The sequence below is a fragment of the Suricata suricatta genome, chromosome 8 (genome assembly GCF_006229205.1).
Source record: "Suricata suricatta isolate VVHF042 chromosome 8, meerkat_22Aug2017_6uvM2_HiC, whole genome shotgun sequence".
NCBI classification, from domain to species: domain Eukaryota; kingdom Metazoa; phylum Chordata; class Mammalia; order Carnivora; family Herpestidae; genus Suricata; species Suricata suricatta.
In genome coordinates this window covers 124,016,279-124,041,312 of record NC_043707.1, presented here as the reverse complement: position 1 = coordinate 124,041,312, position 25,034 = coordinate 124,016,279, and the positions used below count along the sequence as shown (strand labels likewise).

At 50.5% G+C, this 25,034-nt stretch overlaps 1 protein-coding gene across 3 annotated transcripts in view; it reads left to right on the top strand.

The window, feature by feature from the left end:
- Window positions 1-25,034, top strand: part of NCMAP (non-compact myelin associated protein) — a 94,955-nt gene that overhangs the window by 57,394 nt on the left and 12,527 nt on the right. The window contains exon 1 of one of the 3 annotated variants that reach the window (XM_029946434.1): window positions 23,333-23,368. The exons of the other annotated variants lie outside the window; for them this stretch is intronic. The gene's annotated coding sequence lies outside the window, so the exon portion shown is untranslated. Of the gene's footprint in view, window positions 1-23,332; window positions 23,369-25,034 lie in introns of those variants that run through there. 3 annotated transcript variants of the gene reach the window in all.

Here is a 25,034-nt window from a genome sequence, read left to right as displayed (position 1 = left end):
TGCCTCATCCCATTATCCACCCCACCCCCACCCTCGATTTCCTAAGGTTTCAGCCTGCAGGTCTCAGAGGGAAGCAAAGGTTCACTCCTGTTTGCTGGGCGCTTGCGAGTGCCCGTGCCCACACAGTGCTGCGTGCTGCGCGTGCCCCATGCCCTGGGATGCCCACAGGGTCCCAGGGAGCCAGTATCTGTGTTCGCTAGCTCTGTGCCAAGGGCCAGAGGCATACACAGAGCGCTCTGGTTGTCACAGAGCTAACCAGTGATGCGTTCTGACTTTCCCAGGCAGCTGTGCCTTCAAGGGCCCCTCCCTCCATAAAAAACATCAAAAGTTTTATTTATGACTGCATTGATATATACATACATATATATAAGTTTAAGTTTATTTGTGTTGAGAGAGACAGAGACAGTGTGAGTGGGTGAGGGGCAGAGAGAGGGAAAGAGAGAATCCCAAGGATTCGAACCCAGGAAGCTGCAAGACCATGACTTGAGCCAAAACCAAGAGCCCGACGCTTCCCCAACCCAGCCATCCAGGCGCCCCACTGCATTGGTATACTAAAACACTTTCTTCAACCTAAAAGTTCCTCTTTTCTTCTGTTTTGAAAGAAATGTAAACACTTTTGTGGTCCCCGGGGGCTTTGTCTCCTGTGCTCGGTGGCAGCATTGGCCCCAGAGCTAACAGGGCCCAAAATCCAGCCGACGCCCATGGGGTCACGGTGAAGTTCTAACTCCTCCCTGCACTGCTCTGTAGCAGTTAAAAACAACAACAATGAACAGATGAAGAACTGAGGGGAAGGACCGGCTCTTTGAAACCTCACCACCTGGAGTGGTATTAATAGTTCTTTCTGGAAAAGGGAACTTGATTTGTAAATCCCACACCCCCTACCCTCCCTGCCTTGCTGGGTTTTGATCAGAACTTTAAAAACATTTTTTAGGGCCGCCTGGGTGGTTCAGTCGGTTAAACATCCAACTTCGGCTCAGGTCATGATCTCATGGTCTGTGGGTTCAAGCTCCACATCGGGTTCTGTGTCTCCCTCTCTGTCCCTCCTCCATTCATGCTCTGTTTCTGTCTCAATAATAATAATAAATAATAACAAATAAAAACTTTTTTTAATGTTTATTTTTTTATTTTTGAGAGAGAGGGAAAGGGAGGCTCAGAATCTGAAGCAGGCTCCAGGCTCTGAGCTGCCGGCACACAGCCCAACATGGGGCTCGAACTCACCAACTGTGAGATCATGACCTGAGCCAAAGTCAGACGTTCAGTCGACTGAGCCACCCAGGTGCCCCTTGACCAAAACTTTTTAAAGGTCAAGTCCACTGAATCCTCTTTCTCAAAAACTCCAGATGCCCTACCTGGGGCTCCTCTCCAGTCACAGACCTTAATGAGAACTGATTTGCCCAGAGGACAAAGGGGATTCATATATTTTTTAGAAACGGCTCCAAGTTCCTACCTACTCCCAGTATCAATATCATTGGCCATAAGAATAATAACAACAATAATTGATACGTTTGCGTGCTCTCCGTGTGCGGGGCGCTGTGCTAATCCCTGGGCATGCGCTGTCTCCTAAAAGCCTCGGTAACCCTATCGATAGGTGCTGTGATCATCTCCATTTTGCAGATGAAGAAACTGAGGCTTAGGAAGACTGTGTGGCAGTTGGCAGTGCCAGGATTGGAACAGGGGTCTGCTAGTTGGCTGTCACAGCACAAGCTCCCAAGGGCAGGGACTGTTTCCCACTGTCTCCCCGTCACCCGGCACGGTGTCTTGGTACACGCAAGCCTTCAGTGCAGCATGAAGAGCCTGCCCTCTTAACCTCTCCTCTGTCCTGCTCTTTAGGAAAGCTCACCTGCTTCTGCCCTTAGGGGGTAAAAATTGTAGCTACAGCCCAAGGGTGGTCTGGGACAGCTCAAAGCTGAGGAGGGGAGGGATTGAACAGAAGAGGCAAAGGCGAAGGCAGGCCCAGTCCCGTCAACACCCCTCCCACCACCCCACCCCCAGCCTATGGAATCCCGCTGGGAGAGTTGACCCCTTGGCCAGGCTGCTGCCGTGCTAGGAGCTCCAGGGTGCAGCCTGACAGTCACGCAGGCAGAGTACTACCAGGAAGGGGATAACCAAGCGTGTCTGTGTCGCTCTGCACCCTGGGGCCCATCTTTTGCCCTCTCCTGTTAGGCCTTTGGCCCTTACCCAGGGTACATTTACAGCCAGATAGCTGATACCCGCAGGAGAACTTGAACTCACCTGACAAAGTAATTTCTTAGACACCTAAGAAATACAGCCACTATAAAGGAAAGGCAATAAACTACACATTCCACCTGAAGCAGAATTATGATTTTTTTAATGTTTTTTATTTATTTTTGAGAGACAGAGAGAGACAGCTTAAGCAGGGGATGGACAGAGAGAGAGGGAGACACAGAATCCGAAGCAAGCTCCAGGCTCTGAGCTAGCTGTCAGCACAGAGCCCGACATGAGGCTTGAACCCACAAACCATGAGATCATGACCTGAGCCGAAGCCAGAAGCCGGATATTTAACTGACTGAGCCACCCAGGCACCCCTGAAGCAGAATTATTGAAGAAGAGCAACCAGGATTTGAAAAAAAAATTTTTTTTAATGTTTATTTTGAGAGAGAGAGACAGAGTGCGAGCTGTGGAGGGGCAGAGAGAGAGAAGAAGCCACAGAATCTGAAGCAGCCTCCAGGCTCCAGGCTGTTAGCACAGAGCCCGACGTGGGGCTTGGACTCAGGACTTGCAAGATCATGACTGGAGCCAAAGTCAAATGCTTAACCGACTGAGCCACCCAGGCGCCCTGGGACCAAGATTTTAAAGTAAAACCATCATACTTCAGGAGCCAGGAGCAGACATTTGTAAAACGATGCAAGAATAAGAAGTCATAGGCGAGAACCAAGTTGAAACATGAGGTATTTAAAATAAAGGACCAAATACACCGGTGTAAATATCAGGATGGATACAGTTGAACAATTCACTAGTCAAGAGCAAATTTGGATTGAGAATTATCCCCAAAGAGCAAGAAAAATAATGAGGTAACAAATAAAAAAGAAAAGCAGAGAGAGATGGAAAGTAGAAGAAGGAACAGAAATGAAGAGGGGAAATAAGGTATCAAAGAGTGGAGAGTAAACATTCCAGAATTAAAGAAACATGGATGAACTCAGATTCAAAGGGTTCCTAGAGTAGCCACTAGTAGGACTGAGGGAAAATCCACACTGATGGGGTGAAATTGAGACTGAGAGACAGAGAGGAAGAGCAGGGAGAGAGAGAATAACGCTTACAAAGGAACCAAGAATCAGATCGCCATTCTGCGTTTCAGTCCCGACTCTTGATAAAGGAAGTCACAAAGTTATTAAGAACTGAAAGAGAGGAGCTCTTTCCACCCAGCGTTTTAAAGCCAGCCAAACTGTCACTCAAACATGAGGTCATAATAAAAATATCCCAGACAAATAAAGCTGCAGAAGTTGGAGTACACAGACCCACAGTGCAAATCCTCTTGAAGGAAATATTTAAATAACAAAAGAAGCAAACCCAGGAGAAGCTGCAAGAACTAAGGGAAGTCAGGTGCTTCGGGCCAGGCTGAGTGCAAGCAGCAGGGTGCTCAGCTTTTTGGGTGGGAAGAGGGTCTTTAAACATTGGAAAGGCTGGAGAGAACCCCACGACACTACAGACCTGGGCAGACTGGGGGGCCATGTGCAGTGCCCGCCCTAATCAGGAAAGTGGGAGAATCCCAAAGCTGTCCCTAACTGTTGAGTGTAAGGACACAGTGGCCCGAGCTGTGCGATCCAGGATCTAGAAGCTGATCTGCTGTAACTGCCCGGATCCTGGACCTCAAGAGTCTGGCTCCAGTGTTACCAACACACTTGCTCATCTTTTCAACAAAGAGAGGGCCAGTCCCGGGCTGGACTCTGGGAGGTCACTGTCCAGCTAGAATTTAGTAACATCGATCTGCTTTATCCCATTTATTTTGTTGCTTTCTGTTGATGGCAATTGACATTGTTTTTTCTGTTTTCAAAAGTGATAGGAAATTTCTGTTTCAAATAAACTGATAAAATACTTCAAAGGAAAAGTAGGTCCCGGAATCTCAATACAAAGTTATCATGATTCGTTTAAACAATTATTAAAAGAGGTCAGAGGTGGCAAAGGTGACCTGGGGAGGAGGGGACAGTTAGGTCTCATGATCGAGGCAGGTTTAGCTCGGTAGCGTTGGGAAGACGACCCTGGAGTCCTGTGCTGGTTATGTGTTACTGGGAAGCCAACTGCTCCAAAACTTAGTGGCTTTAAGTAACTATTATTTTTTGTCGTTGTAGGTTTATTATGTTGTGGCCCTCTAGGTTGACCAGGTTCAGCTGGACGGTTGTCACTTAAGGATCTCTCACCTGGTTTCGGTCACTCAGGTGGCCTGGGTGTCCGAGGTGGCTCAATCCCAAGGCCACCTGTGACACTGGCTGTCCGTTGGGAGCATAGTTGGGGCTGTCACCTAGAGCATCGACCTGTGGCCTCCCCATGTACCTTGGGTGTCTCACGGCATGGCCGCTGGGTTCCAAGAGGGAGATTTCCAGGATCAAATGCTCAGGAAGCAAAAGATGCCACCTAAGGGCTGTACCCAGAATTGCCGGGGTCACTGCACCATATTCTGGTGGTCCTAGCCGTCACAGGGCCCACCTAGATTCCAGGGAGGGAACAAGCAGGCTCTGCCTCTTGGTGGGTGGAGTGGCCGGGACACACTGCCAAAGATCTTGTGGGATGGAAGATTCTGTGCAGCCAGCTTCCCTTGGAAAGCACTGGAGAGTGTGGGAGAAGGGAAGTGGTTCATTCTGCCTGGGATGGAAAGAAAGGAGGAGATAGGTGCTGGTGGAGAAGACTGAGGAAAGCTCATGGAAGATGTTGGATGTCAAGACAAAGTCAGAAGTGACCAGTGGTATTGGAGCAGCGGAAAGACCCTGTGCAGAAGACTGAGGTCTCGGCAGCTCTACGCTTTGAATTGTTTTACTACAAATAGGTCCTCAGGGAGGAGGTTAGTGGCTTCTGTTCCTTCACAGTGGCATACCCCAGTCCCGTGATGGAGCGAAAACCACACTGCCCTCAATCCACCGGGTAGTTGTTGGACAGTTACTGTATGCTGGGTGCTTGGCCAGGCTGGGTACTCTGCAAGTAAGTACGACTCAGGAGCCACTGACTAGTCTGGAAATTCCACTGTTTCTACTTCCATTCTGACCCTAGCAGGCTGGGTCTAGGGACCTAGCGGGGGCCAACCAAGAGGGTCCTTCACAAAGGATGGAAATTAAACTTGAGGGGCATCTGGGTGGCTCAGTTGGTTAAGTATCTGACTCTTGGTTTCAACTCAGGTTATGATCTCATGGTTCATGGGGTCGAGCCCCGCGTCAGGCTTTGCGTTGATAGTGTAGAGCCTGCTTGGGATTCTCTCTCATTCTCTCTGCCCCTCCCCTGCTCATGCTCTTTCTCTCTCTCAAAATAAAGTAAGCATTTAAAAAGAAATTAAGGGGCGCCCGGGTGGCTCAGTCGGTTGAGCCCCCGGCTTCGGCTCAGGTCAGATCTCACGTTCGTGGGTTCGAGCCCCGCATCAGGCTCTGTGCTGACAGCTAGCTCAGAGCCTGGAGCCTGCTTCCTGTTCTGTGTCTCCTTCTCTCTCTGCCCCTCCCCCTCTCATGCTCTGTCTCTCTCTGTATCAAAAATAAATAAAACATTAAAAAAATAAATAAATAAAAAGAAATTAAACAGGAGCCAGCAGGAGGTGGAAACAAGAGGTTATTGAGGATATAGACAGAGAAGATACAGACGGACCGTCTGGGAGACTCAGAAAAGAACGGAGGGAATCTCATGTTTATTCGGAGTCTGGGGGTTTTACTGGGGACAGTGGTCCAGTGTACGTGGCCCTTCAGGCATCCAGGAGCCAGTCAGAACAAAGAAGGGGGTTCAGGTGTTATCCTGGGATCCAGGGGGTCTTGGCTGCCGTGGTCTAGAATACATGTGCAATTGTCCGGTCCTCACCTGGTCTTTCCTTAGGTGTTATCTCTTCTAGAGAAATCAAGGAAGACACATGCCCTTTGCATTACAAGGCTCGTGTAAACTGGGATGGGCGTGCAGGTCCTAGCAAGAATAGAAGCAGGAAAAGGAGCAAAAAGCAGATTTTATTAAAAAAAAAAAAGTTTGGGGGCGCCTGGGTGGCTCAGTCGGTTAAGCGTCCGATTTCGGCTCAGGTCATGATCTCATGGTTCGTGGGTTCGAGCCCCGAATCAGGCTCTGTGCTGACTGCTAGCTCAGAGCCTGGAGCCTGTCTTCAGATCCTGTGACTCCTTCTCTCTGACCCTCCCCTGCACACGCTGTCTCTCTCTCTCTCTCTCAAAAATAAATAAAAACATTTTAAAAAATTTTTAAAAAGTTTTAAGGAGGCCTTCAACTTCTCTGTCTCAATTCTGCAATTCCCAGATCCCCTCTGGGACGCTGCATGGCCCCAAAATCCTTTACAAGGTCAAGTATCCTGCTTTTCCATTAGAAAAGGGGTCTGAGCCTGAGCAACGTAGGATCCCAGAGGACAGTGTGGAGCCTGCGTGGACTGAGGGGGGCGGGTCTGATGGCCGTCGCTGGAGCTCCAGGAGCCAGAGTCTGGAAAGTTCAGCGCGAATACTCAAAGCTGAGCCTTCTGGGACTTGGCCACCGCTTCCGCGAAGCCTCGATGTATATGCATTCATTCACTGATTCATTCAGGGGTCTTCTTAAATGGCAGACCCCGTACTGAAGCCTGGCCATATGGCTCTAAAGCAGGATTCATCCTCCAGGGGGCTTCTAGGACAGAAGGAAAGACAGACGGGTCTACTAATTCCGCTCTGGTGTGCTGAGGGCTCTAACTGAGGTCCCTGTGAGATGCAGTGAGGATTCCCAGAAAAGATCGCCCTACTCGAGATTGGTGGGGAGGCTTTGGGCAGGCCTTGGAGGAATCGGACACCAGCATTCTGGTGCCCACGGTGCAGGCCCTCGGCCCGGGGGGTTGGCACGCAGCGCTAAATGACTTTTGCATGAAAAGCCCTTACACATGCCCGGTTTATACAGCAGCAGAAGTTACTGGCACTTATGAACAACTGTTATCTCATTTGACTGTTGCAACGAGGAATTAGATAGGAATCACAAAGCCCAGCTTGCACAGGAGGAAAGAGGCTCAAAAGAGGTTAAGTCACAAACCTGAGGTGACTCTGCTCAGCCAGATTCTGAGCCCAGATTCATGGCCAGTTCACAGGGGACAGAGTACCTCCCAAGAGAGGGGACAAACCTTGTGGGAAGGAAAACTCAATAGTCCCAAAGAGCCAAGGTGTGGGGTGTGTGGGTGCCAAGGTGGGATGGGAAAGGGGGCAGGAGAAGAAGGGCCTTGAATGCCAGGCCAGGGAGGGGCGGGGGCTTTATTCTATCTGCAAAGAGAAGTGACAGAGGGTTTGGTGGCTCCCGGCCTATATGGAATGTCTCCTCCCAGGTCACTGTCCCACAAAAGCTCAGCACCTAATGTCTACATCCTCTGAGGTGGAGCCGGGCCCAGAACACGGTCTCCTGACTCCCAGCCCAGAACTCGCTGCACAATCTCGTTTCCAGCTCCCTGTCACGGCCTCCCTGGCGGGTTGTGGTGTTTGCTCAGAAGCTGAGCCCAGGGGCAGAGAGCACAGAAATATTTATTTATGTCACGGCCAGCCCTGCCTCCTGGAGGCCCCCAAGGGGTACCTCAGAGAGACGTTCAGTTATATAACCCCAAGTTGACCCAGCGGGAAGGAGAAGGAAATACATTATAATCACTTGTGTTTCTCCGTCCTAGACAGATTTTGAAACTGACTAGATTCACGTTTTCCTCTCGTCTTCTTCCTCCCTCATCTTATTGACCTAGGACCCCCAGGGCCCTCCTCAGTGCCCTTTCTCTAGGCTTCAGCACCCACAGCCCCACGTGGCAGGAAGGGATGGCCGGATGCTCTGTGCTTGACCCTGGCTCGATACAGCCATCCAGCCAGCAATGACCAGACACCCTCAGCTCCTTCAGCCACTGGCTGATTTCATTCAGCAGCTCTGTGTTCATACCTACAGCGCACCAAGAAGTTGTGAAGTTTCTAGGGATTCAAAAGGTAAAACAAACAAACAAACCAGACACGGCCCTGCACTCATGGAGCTGAATCTGTCGTGGGACATGAACATCCATCAAACGGACAATGCTACCTAACCAGTGGGGAGGGAGGGACATGGCGCTGTGAGAGGGTGCAGCACGGGGATTTGGAGTGATGGTTGGGGTAAAGTATCAGGTGTGTGTCAGTAGGTGAGGAAAGTGTACCCCGCACGTGCAAAGGTCCCGTGGCAGGGATGGGAGGGACTAATAGGGCTGAGCTCAGACAGAGAGGAGAGTGGAAAGGTCTCTGGGATCCAGATACCGTGCAGAAGACTTGTTGACCGCTGTATGTTCTAGATTGGAGTGGACGTAAAGTGCAGTCCTTAAGCTCCGTGTGGGCTCACATGCAGGACCTATCTTGTTTCCTTTTTGTCTCCACTGTTGAGCACTGTCTCTAGCACATAGCATACGATTAATGAGTACTTACTGAGGGGATGCGTGCATGAACATATGAATGAGTTAGTGTCGATGGGGAGGCAGCAAAGAGAAGAACAGGGTATACGTAAATATTGCCCAATTCAATGTTATGTGAGGCACTCATGTAGTTTTAAATTTTCTAGTAGCCACATTTAAAAAGTTTAAAGATAAAAGGTAAAAAAAAAAAAAGAAAAGAAACAGGTGAAGGGGCTCCTGGGTGGCTCAGTCGGTTAAGCGCCCAACTTCGGCGCAGGTCATGGTCTCGCAGTTCATGGGTTCAAGCCTCACGTCAGGCTCTGTGCTGATAGCTCGTAGCCTGGAGCCTGCTTCAGATTCTGTGTCTCCTTCTGTCTCTCAAAAATGAATAAACATTAAAAGAAGAAACAGGCTAAATACATTTTGAGAATATATTTGATTTAACTCAGTTTATCCCAAATATTACCAAATAGGTAATCAAAGTTAAAAAATTACGAATGAGATATTTTAAATTCTCTTTATTTTGTACTAAGTCCTTGAGGTCCCATGGGTGTTTTACGGATGCAACACCCCTCCATTCAGACCAGCCATAGTTCCAGAACTCAGTAGCCACATGTGACCAGTGGCTGCCATATTGGAAAACCCACGTCACATGCAGCCAGGCAGTAAAAACACCTGCTGAGGAGTTTGGACTTGATTCATCTGAGCTGATGAGAGGCCGCTGAAGGTCTAGGCAGGGGAGAAAGTTCTGTCGGGCGGCCATGCAGATGATGGGTCTTGAGAGTGGAAAGGCCCATTCGGTCCCCTCCACTGTGGGACGGAGGGTCACACTCAGGGCGTATCTCACTGGCTGCGGTGTGACTGGGTGAAGATAGGGCACTCTCCCCAACTAGGAATCCCCCCTCCCTTGGTGAACTCCAGGGCCCGAGGCTCCCGCCCCCACAATCAGCCACTTCCGGGACTCTGAGCCCGTCTCTCCTGACACAGTTGGTGGGCCCTGAACAGGGCAGGCTCTGGCCGCGCGCGGCACCTGCTGTCATTTGTAGGCAAACAGGTGTGGCTCTGGGCAGCGGGGCAAGGAAACGAAGCACTTATTAGCGTGTTTAGTAACAGCCCCATCTGGCCTGGCTCCCTCGGGGTCACCTGGGGACATGCTGGCCCACGGAGGCCCTTGCCCCCGTCCTCACTTCCCTGTCCCGTGTAGCTCAGCACCCCCGGGAGGGGGCAGGTGCCCCTGCACACCCTTTACATCCTTCCCGCTCGGTTTTGTATTTCCCTGGACCCCAGACTCACACACCTTGCACCTTCTGCACACCCTAAAAGTCTCTTCCACGTTCTCTCCAACTTCGAGGAGGGCAGGGAGGGTGCAGAGAGGTCCCTGGTGTGGGAAGCCCTGCTCTGGTAGCTCTGTGACTTCGGCCGGGTTACTGGGCCTCTCTGAGCCTCCGTTTCCTTGGATGAAGAAAAAGCAGAATGGGTGCAATACGGATTGGATGAGATTGTGGGCACGAAGGCTTCAGCACAGAGCTTGGCACAGAGGGGGGCCCAGCGGGAGCAAGTGCCCAGGGTCCCCCTCACCCCAGCCCTTGGCAAGCCAGGTCCCCCTCACACACTCGGGGCCTTGGATCCTTCCGGCCTACCTGCCCGCAGTCCTCCTAGACTGGGAGATTCAGAAAATATTTAGAGCCCATGAAAATGTATTATGCGGGGGTGGGGGAGGCCCACAACAGTCATGACACGGCCCTGGCTGGTTCTTCGTTATTCAGACGCCGTTGCCGGGCAGCATGCTTTCTGTCAGCTCTCCGGCGAGCCGCACACCCTGGTCCAGCCGCACACCTAGCTTCGTCACCTCAGGTGAGGAAAGTGAGACTCCTGGAGGGTCACTGAGCTGCCCAGGAGAGTGAGTTTAGAGATGACAGAGTTGGGGGGCGCCTGGGTGGCTCAGTCGGTTGGGCGTCCGACTTTGGCTCAGGTCATGATCTCGCAGTTTGTGAGTTCGAGCCCCGCGTTGGGCTCTGTGCAGACAGCACAGAGCCTGGAGCCTGCTTCGGATTCTGTGTCTCCCTCTCTCTCTGCCCCTCCGCCATTTGTGCTCTCTCTCTCTGTCTCAAAAGTAAATAAACTGTATAAAAAAAAAATTTTTTTTTTAAAGGGTTGACAGAGGTGGGATTTGGGCTTGGGTCCGAGTCCAAACGCTTTCCTTCATGACCACACACTATTTGCAAGTCCATCATTTTATTTAATTTGGTCCTCACAGCGGAAGGGTGGGACAATCACTCCCATTTGAAAGCTGAGGAAACTGAGGCCTGGAACGGAGAAGAAAGTGCCTTGCTCACAGTCGCCTGCCTCGTCAGTGGGGGAGTCAGGGACTAGCCCCCTCCTCCCCCACCCTCCCCACGGCTGCACCCTCCGCCCGCACTGTGCCACAGTCGCCTGGGCCACCCGGCATGTATGCACCCCTGCCCTTCTTCCCAGCCTCCGTCTGCGCGTTTTCCCACCTACGGAGGGGACGCTCGGGACTGTGCAGCGTCCACAGCCCACCTCCTAACGAGACTGGGGGCTGCCGCTCCCCCCGAGAGGGCGGGGAGAAGAGAGAGGCCCTGGGCCAGAGGCCGGAGCGAAGGTTTAAGAGAAACCTCTGGTCGCCCAGACAAATGCCCCTCTGTGTCTCAGGGCCTGTTGTGACTGGCCGGGGGCCAGCCTGCTCTCACCGCAGGCTCCTGTCCTCTGCAGGCCAGCGCCTGCCAGGCCGGGGCGCGGGCAGGAAAGGGCAGGGGTGTTCCCTCTGGAATGGAGGGTGTGGGAGGCCCGGAAGAGTTGGAGAGGCTGAGGGGCTGTGGCCGAACCAAACGGGGACGCTGGGCGAGTCACAAGATGGAAGGCGCGTGAGAGGGAGGCCACTGGGTCCCAGCTGTGCGTTTTGCAGGAGAACAAGTCAAAGTCCAGAGAGAACAAGCCACTTGCCCAACGTCACACAGCAAGGAAGTAACAGAGGCACTCGTGACTTCCAGCCCAGGGTGCCCCCCATCCCCTGCAGCAGGCATCCCTGTCAGAGGTGTGGTGGCGGCTCGTTGAATAGGTAAGATAGGGAGTCCACAGACCGGGCAAGGGGGTCACATGTTAAAACTAGAAAGCGCTAAGCTTCCTAGAATTCCGTGCGAAAGTACAGATACTCCATACGGCGTTTACCTCCTAAACTCATGAGTTTCCAACAGCTTGAGGTTAGCCAAGCCCTTGGAAAAGGCAGAGGGAGAGACAGAGCATCAAAAGCAAGACCACCGAGGGTCCTCTGGGTGGCTCAGTCAGTTGAGCACCCCGCTCATGATTGGGTGGTGATCTCGTGGTTCGTGAGATCAGCGAGAACTCGTGTGAGTTCAAGCCCCGCATCGGGCTCGCCGCTGTCAGTGCAGAGCCCACTTGGGATCCTCTGTCCCCTCTCTCTGCCCCTTTCCTGCGTGCGCGCTCTCAAAAATAAACACTTAAAAAAAAAGCAAGACCATTGAAAAGTTGATATTAGGAACAAGTCCAGTTTATTGGGGTTTGTAAGAGGCACTGGCCTTGGTTTTTAAAAACAGTAATAAGGAGCCACTCAAGAGTCCTGGGGGTCAGGGCGCACCTGGTCGCAAGGACACGTCTGATGCCCACTGGGCTCGGTTTTTGCCCAGCTCTCACACCCCCTGGCTTTCTTCCCCCTAGAAGTTTGCAATCACTGGGCCACGGGGTACAAAGCTCAATTGCATCTATTTGTTCTTGCTTCTAATAGTAGATGGTTAGAAGCCGCTCAGAAATCCCCAATGTGTGCTTTTCAGAAACGCAGTTCAGGCAGCAGCAGGTGGCCGAGAGCAGAGCTGAGGGCAAACGCGAGGACGGGGTGGGGTCCCTTCGGTCGCCCACCAGCCCAGTTCCTTTAGGTTTGGTTTGGTTCTCACTGATCTTGTTTCATAGGTGTCAACAGGGAGTTCTTGAAAACGTACCACGTGAACTACCCACGGACTTTCCTGCCTCCGTGCCCCGGTTTCCTCTTGTGTAAGGGGAGGGCCGTGGATTCAGTAATTCCTTGGAGTCCTGTGACCACAGGACTTGTCCCCCCAAGACCACCCCAGGGGCCGTGGGGAGGGATGAATGAGAAATAGAGGCAGGGGTTCGAAGGGAGGCGTTTGGGTCCTCAAGCCCTTGGGGGAAGCTTTTCTATCATAAACTCATTCCCCAAACTCTCCCAGAGAAGAGTGGATTTTCTTTCAGTTTGGACCCACAGATCAGAAAAGCCACATTTCCCATTCTCCAGCTGGCGGAACCTCGCACACCTTCGTTCTCCCGCAAGCAGGGCAGGTGACCCCCAGACTGCCGCAGAGCACCGTGCTGGGCTCCCTCGGGTCCCCGGGTCCCGTGTCCTTCTCACTCCTTGTTTGTTCTTCCCGGTCGGCGGGGCCAGTCCTCCAGAGCGGCCTAAGGAAAGGTGCCTGGGGTGGGGTGGGTTTTTTTTTTTTAAGCTTCACATGGCAGAAAATGTCGTTCTTCTACCCTTGCACTCAATATTTAGTTTGGCTTGCTGTGCACTTGGCTGGAAACTGATTTCCCTCAGAACTTTGGAGCCTTGTCTCAGAGCTCCTGGTACCGCTGCTGTCAAATTCTGATTTCGTCTGATTGTGGGTTTTTTTATGTGTATTTGACCTGATTATTCTTTTTTTAATCTACAGCTATGTATGAGATATTCTCTTTTCTTTAATTATTTATTTATTTTTTAATTTACATCGAAGTTAGCGCTTAGTGCAACAGTGATTTCAGGAGTAGATTCCATAATGCCTCTTACCCATTTAGCCCATAGCCCCTCCAGCAACCCTCTGTCGGTTCTCTGTATTTAAGTCTCTTATGTTTTGTCCTTCTCCCTGTTTTTATTTTTGCTTCCCTTCCCTTCTGTTCATCTGTTTTGAACCTTAAAGTCCTCATATGAGTGAAGTCATACAATATTTGTCTTTCTCTAATTTCACTTAGCTTAATACCCTCTAGTTCCATCCACGTAGTTGCAAACGGCAAGACTCCGTTCTTTTTGATTGCCGAGTAAAACTCCATTGTATGTATACACCACGTCTTCTTTATCCATTCGTACATCGATGGACACTTGGGCTCTTTCCATACTTCGACTGTTGTCGGTAGCGCTGCTGTAAACATTGGGGTGCACGTGCCCCTTCCCATCAGCGCTCCTGTAGCCCTTGGATAGATACCTAGTAGCGCAATTGCTGGGTCATAGGGTAGTTCTCAAGCAGGCTCCAGATTCTGAGCTGTCAGCACAGAGCCCAATGAAGGGTTCGAACTCACAAACCTCAAGATCATGACCTGATCGAGGTCAGAGGCTTACCTGACTGAGCCACCCTGCTGCCCTGTCTGCTTGTTTTAAATGCCTCCAGCTGTTCAATTGTTTGTTTGCTGTCTGTTCAATCATGTTTGAGGCTTTTCCTTCCAAAGGTCTATTGACCCTTGACTATCTGTTTTTGTTTAAGAGTGAAGCATTAAAAAGCTCATTTATTGGGTTTTTTGGTTTTTTTAATGTTTATTTTTTTTGAGACATACACACACACATACACATACACACACACACACTGTGAGCTGGGGAAGGACAAAGAGAGGGAAACACAGAACCCAAAGCAGGCTTCAGGCTCTGAGCTGTCAACACAGAGTCCGACACTGGGCTTGAACCCATGAGACATGAGATCATGACCTGAGCCGAAGTCAGACGTTTAACTGTCGCAGCCACCCAGGCGCCCCACATTTACTGTTTTTTAAGTGTATTTATTCTGAGAGAGGGAGAGGGAAAGAGAGAATCCCAAGCAGGCTCTAAGCTGGCAGCACAGAGCCCAAAGTGGGGCTCAATCCCACCAACGGTGAGATCACAGCCTGAGCCGAAACTAAGAGTTGGACACTTTACCAGATGAGCCACCCAAGTGACCCTAAAAAGCTCATTGAAAAAAAAAGTCATGAGAAGCTCTGGGTTTGGGGGTGGGCTTTTCAACTCATGACCTCATTGGCTGATTGGCAGGAACGGGGTAATTTCATTGGAGGATCCTGTAACTTCATTCAGTATCTGTGTCTCTTCTCTTTGGCTGGTCAGGCTCCCCAGCCCCTCTCTGATTTCCTGCCTGGAAGTTCAGCCTGTCTGTCCAAGCTGAGGGGACTGGGTGAGTCCCTCACTGCAGGATTTAGACTTTCCCTTCGCCTCCTTTTCAGTCAGGAATTGACCACCACTGGTGCCAGCTTTCTCTCCGCTGAGTCCCAAAGTCAGATGTGCATTGAATCACCTAGGGATCTTGTAAAAGGCAGATTCATGTCCAGATTCTTATCCAGTATTCCTGACACGGCCCGAGATTCTGCATTCCTATCAAGGTCCTCGGAGTTGCTGATGCTGCTGATCCACCGGCCACATTTTGGAAGGCCAGGGTCTAGGGCAGTGCTGCCCAGTAGAACTGTGTGCCGTGGACTCTGCACTGACCAACAGGGGGCCACAGTGAGCACACAGCCCTTGAGATGTGGCTGGTGTGACTGAGGCACTGACCTGTAATTTTATTGAAATTTACTTAGTTTTCCTTTAAATTTGGGTGGCTGTCACCTAGGGCAGTGCAGGTCTCACCATGTTGTGCAGCACACAGAGGCCGATGGCAGGGAGGATGGGGGAGCGGGGCTCGAGCTGAGCCGCTCCTCTTCCAAACTTCCATCTTCCTCTCTTCAGCCCCACACGGCACCCTGACTTTTGGGGGCATCTGTGAGCTTTCCTGAGCTTCCTTGGTACAATCCACATTTGTTGGTTTCCCCCCATCTGTGGGTTTGGGCCTTGGCCTTTTCCACGTGCAAAGTCACACCCAACCATCAGCTTGTCCAGCTTTCAAACCAGGATCGGCCTCTCCAATGTGGCTTCTTCCCTTCTTTCCCTTTGGCCATGTGCATATACATCTTGATTCCTTTACTGTCATCCACGCGGGTTTGGGGAGGGCGCAGAGATGAGTGTTTCTTCTCCCTCCATCTGCTATGTGTAACCAGAAAGTTCTCTGCAGTTGTTTTCTGTTGAGATTGTGTTTTTTAAAGTAATCTCTACACCCAACGCGAGGCTCAAACTCGAAATCCTGAGCTCAAGAATCATATGCTCTACCAACCCAGCTAGCCAGGCGCCCCCTCTCTGCAGTTTTTAAAAGAGACCAATAGGGGCGCCTGGGTGGCTCAGTTGGTTGAGCGTCCGGCTTCGGCTCAGGTCACCATCTCGCGGTTCGTGGGTTCGAGCCCCGTGTCGGGCTCTGTGCTGACAGCTAGCTCAGAGCCTGGAGCCTGCTTCGGATTCTGTGTCTCCCTCTCTCTCTGACTCTCCCCTGCTCGCGCTGTCTCTCTCTGTATCTCAAAAATAAATAAATGTAAAAAAAAATTTAAAAAAAGAGAACAATAGGGGTGCCTGGGTGGCTCAGTCAGTTAAACATCGGAATTCAGCTCAGGTCATGATCTCGCAGTTCGTGGGTTCGAGTTCTGCGTCGGGCTCTGTGCTGACAGCCCAGAACCTGGAGCCTGTCTTTGGATTCTGTATCTCCCTCTCTCTCTCTCTGATCCTCCCCTGCTCATCCTCACTCTCTCTCAAAAAAAATAAATAAAACATTAAAAAAAAGATAATAATAGATGCCAAACTTTGTTTCTCCCAGGATAAGGCAAAGCTGAATCTGTCTTTTATCTGTTGGTTTCCTACGGGCCATGCGATTTGTTGTGCCCGTAGCCTGGAGAAACCATACCTAAGTCACTGCAGAGCGCGAGAGCGGCTGGACAAAGTCACAGGTCTGCCTGTCCAGGACAAGAGAGCCTGGCTCACCCACTCAGTGTGAAGGGATTGGGGGTCTCCTGGAGGGGCCAGACAGCTGAAGGCATCCTCCCCCACCAGAGCAGAGCGGGGAGTGGAGTCACAAGACTGAAGACTTTCTAAGCCTCTGGCAGGGAGGAGATTTGAAAAGGAAAAAACTGAGAATGATTCCCAGTTAACTGGGCAAATAAATCACGGAGATTGGACCAAATTCTGGCTGGCAGAGCCGGGCGGGGGTGGTCCTTCAGGACAGATGAACTACGGATGGGTGCGTTTGAAGCTCAGGTTGGAGGTAGGTGCTGAGGCTTACGGGAAATCAGCTTGCATGGCAGGAGTTGCCCCCGTGAGCCCATGTCTGCACCTGTGCCCAAGCTGACCCAGGGTCCCCAGGACTCTCTCTGCTCCTCCCCATAGCATTTCTCACATGCCGCTTCCCGATGCGAGCTGGTGCCCACCATTCTCTGGCTACGTGATCCACCTCCACATCCCCACAGCGTCCAGGTGCACCTCTTCCGGCACAGGAGGGGGCGGCAGGAGTGGACTGAATACACACCTTGGAGCCGGAGAATGAGAGTCCAGGTTCTATGTATTGGGCTGAGTGATGGCCCCCGGAGGGACCCGCATCCTAATCCCCAAAATGTGGGATCATATTCCCTTACAAGGAAAAGAGGAGTTTGGTGATGTGATTAATTTAACGATTATGAGGGTCGCCTGTGTGGCTCAGTTGGTTAAGCGGCCAACTTCGGCTCAGGTCATGATCTCACGGTTTGCGAGTTTGAGCCCAGTGACAGGCTCTGTGCTAACAGTTTGGAGCTGGGAGCCTGCTTCCGATTCTGTGTCTCCCTCTCTCTCTGCCCCTCCCTTACTCATACCCTGTCTCTCTTTCTCTCTCTCTCTCTCTGAAAAAAAAAAAACATTAAAAATTTAAAAAAATAAATGAATGGTTATGAGGTAGGGGAAATTATCCTGGATTGTCTGGGTGGGACTGATATCATCACAGCGCCTTTAGAAGAGCAAGGCAGGAGAGCCAGAGAGAAGGAGGCGAGGTGACAGAAGCAGAGGTCAGGGACAGAGAGGCACTGTGAGCTTGGAGGTGGAGCTGGAGGGCCGAGGAATGCCAGTGACCTGCCTGAGCTGGAAAAGACAAGGAGACAAGATTCTCCTCTAAAGCCTCTCAAAGGAACACGGCCCTGTCCACACCTCGCTTTTAGCTCAGTGACACTAATCTAGACTTCTGACGTCCAGAACCGTCAGAAAATTAATTTGTGTTGTTTTAAGTCACTTCCTTTGTGATAAGTCTTTACAGCAGCCCTAGGAAACGAACGCCTCCTGGCCATACATCAGCACTGAGACCGGAGGCCGGCTACCCAGCTTCCCGGGGCCTCAGGTCTGACATCTGGAAGTACAGTAATAGACATGAGGCAGTACATAGGAAGTGCCCGGCGTAGGAGTGGGGATACAGCAGGGCCCTGGGTGAACTGGCATCTGTTGTGTTTGTCATTGTCACCGTTGTTGTCACTCCTGAGCGTCTGTCCATAGACCTAAGTACAGACAGGACATTTTCCGTGTGGTCTGGACTTTCTTGGGTCGCGATGATCGGGAACGGTCAGGACGTGGGCAGATTGCTCGACTCTAGTAGTTCTCGGCCTGGGGTGATTTGGCTCCCAGGAGGCGTGTGGAAAGTCTAGAGGCATTTCTGGTTCTCACAACCCAGGGGTGCTGCTGGCATCCAGTGGGTAGAGGCCGGGGACGCTGGCCAATGCACGGGCAGCCCCCCAACAAAGAATGATCAGGTGTAAACCATCCACCCTGCATCCACCGGAGGTTTGTTCTATCTCTTGGGCTCGAACTATTCAAAAGTAGGAAGAAGAGTAAGCACAGTGTGTCCCCAGGAACACTGCTTACCTCCTGTGAGGCTTGGCGGCCATGGGCAGCCTCAAGGTGGAAGGTGTGGGTTTGATGCGCACCTCCTCCACTGGCTTGCTGTAAGACTTTGGGCAAGTCACTTAACCTCTCTGAGCCTCTGCTTCCGGTCAGCAAAGTGGAGATTAGAAGACCTGCCTCGTTGTACCGATTAAATAAGAAAATACATGGACGCCCAGTGCCTAGCGCTTTGTCAGTGTCTCCTTAAATGGCTGTTCCCTTCCCTCCCTGACAAGTATGTCAAGGGGGAATTAATTACTTCCCTCTGACATATTCACATAGGGGTATGAACATTTTAACCTTTTAAACTTCTTCCCCCTTCGAAACAGTGAGACACACGGAGACGTGCATGAAGGCTCAGATGTGGTTTGAGGACTTTTGGGAGCTGGCCCTTAGGTTGGGCCCCAAGACCCAGGGGCAAATGGAAGCCACGGGTCACATTCCGGCTCTCGGTCGGTCTCCACCACAACGCCCACAGGTCTCCCTCCCGCTGACTCCTGGAACGGCCTGTGCTGCCCTTCTGGCACAGGGCACACATCTGCCTGTGACCCCTTTCCTCTGGGGTTTCTATTTATAACTCTTCGTACGTGGAACTTTCCAGGTTTGCAGGGCTTGGTTGGAGGCTCTTTGGGGCACCTTTCTTTACAGCGTGGGCCACAGAATTCAGAAAGGAAGGGTCTTCACGCCGGAATTTGGCAGGATGGGTAAAAAAAGATTTAAAAGATATGGTGAGCTTGAAAGCCAGCCTTCCAGATCCAAAAGCCACTGCTTTTTCCTTCGGACCTCGGTGTATTAGGCACCTTAGTGATCAGGGCTGGGCGAGTCACTAAACATTGACTGGAGGAAAGATTCTTAAAGGAAAACAACTCCATTCCCATCCTCTGCGTCTGACCTCTGGGTGTGATCCCCATAGTCTTTCTTTGAATCCTCCTAGTGTGTATACAGCAGCCCTAGCCGAATGAATGAATGAATGAATGAATGAATGAATGAATGAATGACAGGGGAAATGGACAGAAGAACAGGTGGAAGGATGAGTGTGTTTATAGTAGACGGGTGAGTGGCCGGGTCCATGAGGGGCTGGGTGGGTAAAAGAATGGATAAATACATGCCCCAAGAAATGTACTTCCTAGTTTCTGGGAACCAACCCCAAGGAATGTGTATTCAGGTTGTAATTGTGTATGACCCCAAATTCGGGAGAGCATTAAGCCAGTTCAGACCTCACCTTTGGGAGCTGTGACACACGGCAGATGGGCTGGGGGAGATGATGCAAAACCTGACAAGAATGGAGAGTCTAGCTGGTGGCCCTTTAGGGTTCAAGTAGACTTGGGTCGACAGAATGTTTGAAGGCTTGTTCCTAAGGGTCCCCTATGCAATGCTGCTGACAAGTCAGAATGCCTCTGTGTTCTCCTTGGTTTGTTCCCCGTCTCAGTTTCCTTTGAGGAAGGATTCCTGCCTTCCAGCCCAAACTGCACACGCTGTCTTCCCTGTCCTAACATCTCCAGATCAATATCTGCAAAGAGGAATGAGCTTTTGGAAACCACTGGTTTGGGGTGCCTGGGTGGCTCAGTCGGTTGAGTGGCCGACTTCGGCTCAAGTCATGATCTCATGGTTCACGAGTTCGATCCTGCGTCGGGCTCTGTGCTGACAGCTCAGAGCCTGGAGCCTGCTTCAGACTCTGTGTCTCCTTCTCTCTCTGCCCTTCCCCTGCTCACTCTGTCTCTCTGTCTTTCAAAAAATAAATAAACATTTAAAAATTTATAGGAAAAAAAAAACTCTTGTTCTTAAGATAAGCTATGAATGGCCGCAATGTAATAGAACCACAGACTTGAAAATCCCCTTAATGATCACCTGCAAACAGGGTCATTTTACAGATAGGAAAACTGAGGTCCAGAGAAGGGAGAGGAGTCTCCAAAGTCACATGCCCAGTCAGTGGCAACAAGGACCCTGGTCTCCTGGTTCTCACCCCGAGTTACGAATCGGTGGCACGTTCTTCCCTCTCCGTCCAGCAGCCCTCATGCTCTGCCAGTCCCTTTGGGACTTTCTCCTTCCTGGCAGAGGTTTTACTATTCTTCAGTGGAAATGCAAGAGCAGGTCAAACCCTCCAGAAGTTCTAGGGAATCTCTCTCCCATTCCCTTTCCTGGGATGCTGTCTTCATGGCTTGGTTCTCCGACTTCCCTGTTCATACTTAAGTTTGGCTAAATGCAGCAAACACTTGATCAGGTGGAGGACTGGGAGCTCAAAGTCCGAAGAGAGCAGGGGGAGCCCAGACTGAGGACAGAAGAAGAAAAAAAAGAAGAGGGGCCAGGAGCTGACATTTATCACTCACCCACCGTCCACTGGGCACTCTGCTGGGTAACTATATCTCACTGATATATCTCACTGATAAAGGCTGTCATCCCTGCCTTACAAATGAGAACACCGAGGCCTACAAAAGTGCCTCGGCGTACACAGCTGGTCAGCGGTGAGGCCAAGATCAAAACCCACGTCTGCTTGACCCCAAAGCCCTTGCTGGGTCATGAGCACATAGACAACACGCTCCGTGGTGACAGAGCACCGAGAGTTCTCAAGAGGCACCCAGAAGGAGCTGGAATTTCTCACCTGAGGGCCCCCATCCACAAGATCAAGGTTAACAGGGCCCAATGCAGAGTCTTGTGCTTAAATTCAAAATGACATTTGCACAAGAGCGTAATGGAGGCCTGGTTACGGGGCAGCGGCTGCTCAAAATATTGTCAGCGTCGTAATGCACCTGCTCTGGCCTTGTATTTCTGAAGCTCTTTGCAGCTTAGAAAGCCCTTCCACTTACCAACCTCAGGGCTTTGGTTGAACAGGAAACAAGCATAATACTAAGTCTGAAAGAGGTTTGGGGGGTGACTGCCAGTAAGGGTAATGAGCTATTTGTTTGCGTGAATCCAGGGTAATCTCAACAGACTTTGCTCACAGCCACTGTGCTAACTGTATTACATGTGTTATCTCCATTAATTCTCCCCACAACCCCATGGAGCTTGGAACTCCTGTTTTACAGATCAGAAGACAAAGAAATGAAGAGAGTCAACCAAGGTCACGTAGCTAGAATCCAGGCTTACGTCTGATAAGTATCAAGACAAATGTCATTCTGGACATCTCAGGCCCCCTCTGGAGTTATGTGTCCAGTTTGGGGTGCTTTGTTTAAGGGAGATGTTGACACACAGTGAAATGAGGAAACTCTGAAAGACGCTATCATTATAAAGATCATTTGAAGGAGCTTAGAATATTTATCCTGGAAAAAATAATCAGGGAACATATCGTTGCTGCATTCAAGGGCAGAAAGCTCCTTTACTTAAAAACACGTTGGGTTCACAGGACTTTTACCAACCGTTTGTTGGTGAAGTTAAATGGGATACACCATAGCCAACTGCTATCGCCACCTATTGGTGGGGAGTAAAATTGATGTTCTGATACTGGCTGCTGTCCCTGTTCTATCCCTGACGTTTTGAGGTTTCACCTTTTATACAGAGAAGTGGTTTTATTTTTTTTTTTATGTTTTTAATGTTTATTTATTTTTAAGAGAGAGAGAGCGCAAGCAGAGGCAGGGCAGAGAGAGAAGGAGACACAGAATCTGAAGCAGGCTCTGAGCTGTCAGCACACAACCTGACACGGGGCTCAAACTCACGAACTATGAGATCATGGCCTGAGCTAAAGTCGATGCTTAACCAACTGAACCACCCAGGCGCCCCCATAAACGTGCTTTTGAACTTGGCAGGTTGTCATGTGGAAGAGGTAGCCCATTTACCTTTGTGGGAAGAGAATTAGGTGAAAATTACAAGGTGGGATATTTTGGTTTCAACATGAAGGTTACTTTTCTGGAAAAAAAAATCCTCAAAACTCAGGGGGCTCCTTGGGGGTCGTGAGGCTCATGTCTGTGGAAGAAACTACGTCATGCTGAGTCTTCCGTGTTTCCGGTGATGGGGAGAAATAGATCCCAGTGTCCTGTTGGGTGTGGAGCATTCACGGGCGCCAGTTGCGTAGCATCTGCCAATGTTGGTAGTGTCTTTGTTGCCTTATCCACGGAGGAAGTCTTAGGCCAGGCCAGAGGGAAGGAGGGTACCACTGAGGCAGAGGAGTAGGGATCTGGCAATGTTTATCTTACAGATATGCCTCGAACACTTGACCAAGGGCTGGGCAGAGAGCAATGACTCAGAGAGTTAACGGTCCTGACCTTCCATCACTTCCCAAACCGACCTCCCACACAGGACCATTTGTAAACAACCCAAGGGAACAACAGTTCTTTGTAGATTCTGTAAATGTGATTAGGGTTCTGCTGAAGACGGAGGTTCAGAGTGTGGGCGAGGGCAAGGACCAGTCAGCTAGGACCAGTCAGGGTCAGGGGTCTGGGGCAAGGGCTGAGCTGCAGCCTGTTCTGGGTTTTCTCATCAATGTTGATTTAGGCCCTGGGTATGGGGCCGTGTGTGTCCTGTGCATTCACTGCGAGGCAGTCCAGTGCGGGTTTATGGAGAAGGGGCTGCAGAACAGGACAGACCCTGGCGTGAATCCTAACCTGGCTACACATTAGCCTTGTGGGTTTCAGTGGATTGCTTCTCTACTGTGAACCTCAGTTTCTTCATCTGTAGAAAGGGCAGTGATTGCACCCTCCTTACCTAATAGGTATGGGGACTGAATGAGACCTCTTTCATAAGGCACTGAGCACCATGCCTGGCACTTAATTTATTTATTTTTTATTAGATTAATCTCTGTTCATGAAAACCATTCTCCTCCTCCCTCCGTGCACCCTCCTTGCTTTTCTCTGGCCATGAACCTGGTCTCAGGCGCATTTAACACTGGAATCCCCCTGCTGGACCTCCTGTGGTTAACAAGAGCCACTGGGTCCCACGCATGAAAACACCCACATCGTTGGCCATCAGTGTTTCACCACCCTCCCTCCTACCTTCTCTGTGGTAGGAACAGAGATGTAATTGAGAGCCTTGGGTCCAGACATAAGGCAAGAAATGATCTGAGATTCCTCACTGTTCCTTCAGAAAGAAGAGTAGCCGGCCCGTCCGCAAGAAGGTCTGCACCCAGCACTGGGCACCCACTGGTCAGTTTGTATGTGTGTGTGTGTGTGTGCGCGCGCGTGCGCACCTGCATGTGCATATTTCTGTAGTAACCCATCATGACCCCCTCTAGATGGACAGGTGCCAAGGGCAGGTTGATGCCGTGGGAACTACAGGCTTCGAAGTCTGCAGGGCCACCAGGTACGTGTGCCAGCTGCACGTCTTGCAGGCTGTGTGTCCCCCAGGCAGGGGGGAGAGCTTTATATCCCCAAACCTTGGGGACCTCAGTTGATCAAGGCGAGATGAAAACCTATTTTGCATGGCATCTGCTAATTAAATCAAGGCATGGATTAAAAAAATAAACCTGGCAAAAGGTCTTGGCACAGAGTAGGCACTTGGATAGTGGCTTCTGTCATTTTTGTGCATGTTGTTTCGATGGTGGATGCGTCCACAGGCAGAGTTAACGTATCCAGTGATTACGCCGTGTCTCTCTTACTAAGTGATCCTGGATCAGTGGCCACCTATTTGCTTCTCTTTCCTGTTTTTAAAAGGAATTGTGAGAGGGGCATCTGGGTGGCTCAGTTGTTAAGCATCTGACTGCAGCTCAGGTCATGATCTCAGGGTTTGAGAGTTCGAGCCCTGGGTCACACTCTGTGCTGACAGCTCAGAGCCTGGAGCCTGCTTTGGTTTCTGTGTCTCCCTTTCTTTCTGCCCCTCCCTTGCTTGTGCGCTCCCTCGCTCTCTCTCTCTCTCTCTCTCTCTCTCTCTCTCAAAAATAATGTTAAAAAAATTTTTAAAGGAATTATAAGAAAGGATTATTGGTGAATCTTCTCAGCTTGATATTGGTGGGGATAGGGGAGCCTGGGTGGCTCAGTCAGTTGGGCCTCTGACTTCGGCTCAGGTCAGACCTCACATTCGTGGGTTCAAGCCCCGCATCGGGCTCTGTGCTGACAGCTAGCTTGGAGCCTGCTTCCAGTTCTGTGACTCCTTCTCTCTCTACCCCTCCCCCTCTCATGCTCTGTCTCTCTCTGTATCAAAACTAAATAAAACATTAAAAAAAAATAAAGAAATAAATAAAAACAATGACTTGTTGAAAAAAAAGATATTGGTGGGGATAGAAGGAGAAGGTTTAGGAAGATGCATAATAAAACTCTGTGATGGGATAGGGAATGGGGGAGGGTGGGGAAGGACAGGTGCCTCATAGGGAGTGGGAGTGGGGGGCAGGGGTGAGGGGAAGACCTTCATTCTGTGTTCTCTTATGGGTCCATGTTTATTTCTTTATATATATATATTTTTTTATGTCTTTATTTTATTCTGAGAAAGAGACAGAACATGAGCAGGGAAGAAGCAGAGAGAGAGGGAGACACAGAATCCAAAGCAGGTTCCAGGCTCTGAGCTAGCTGTCTGCACAAAGCCCGACACAGGGCTCGAACCCACAGACTGTGAGATCATGACCTGAGCCAAAGTTGGCCACTTAACCAACTGAGCCACCCAGGCACTCCCATGTTTGTTTCTATAAAAAGAATCTTTTCTTGCTTTGAGCTGCAGACCTACCTGTCTCTGAGTTCAGCGCTATTTGCTAATGCCCACTAAAATACCAAGAGCTACCATTTGTTGGGCCCTGAAAGCACTTTCCATACTTAACCTCGAACCCTCAGCTCCTTGGGAGAAGCTGCCTCATTTTACAGATGAGTACACCAAGCCCGGAGA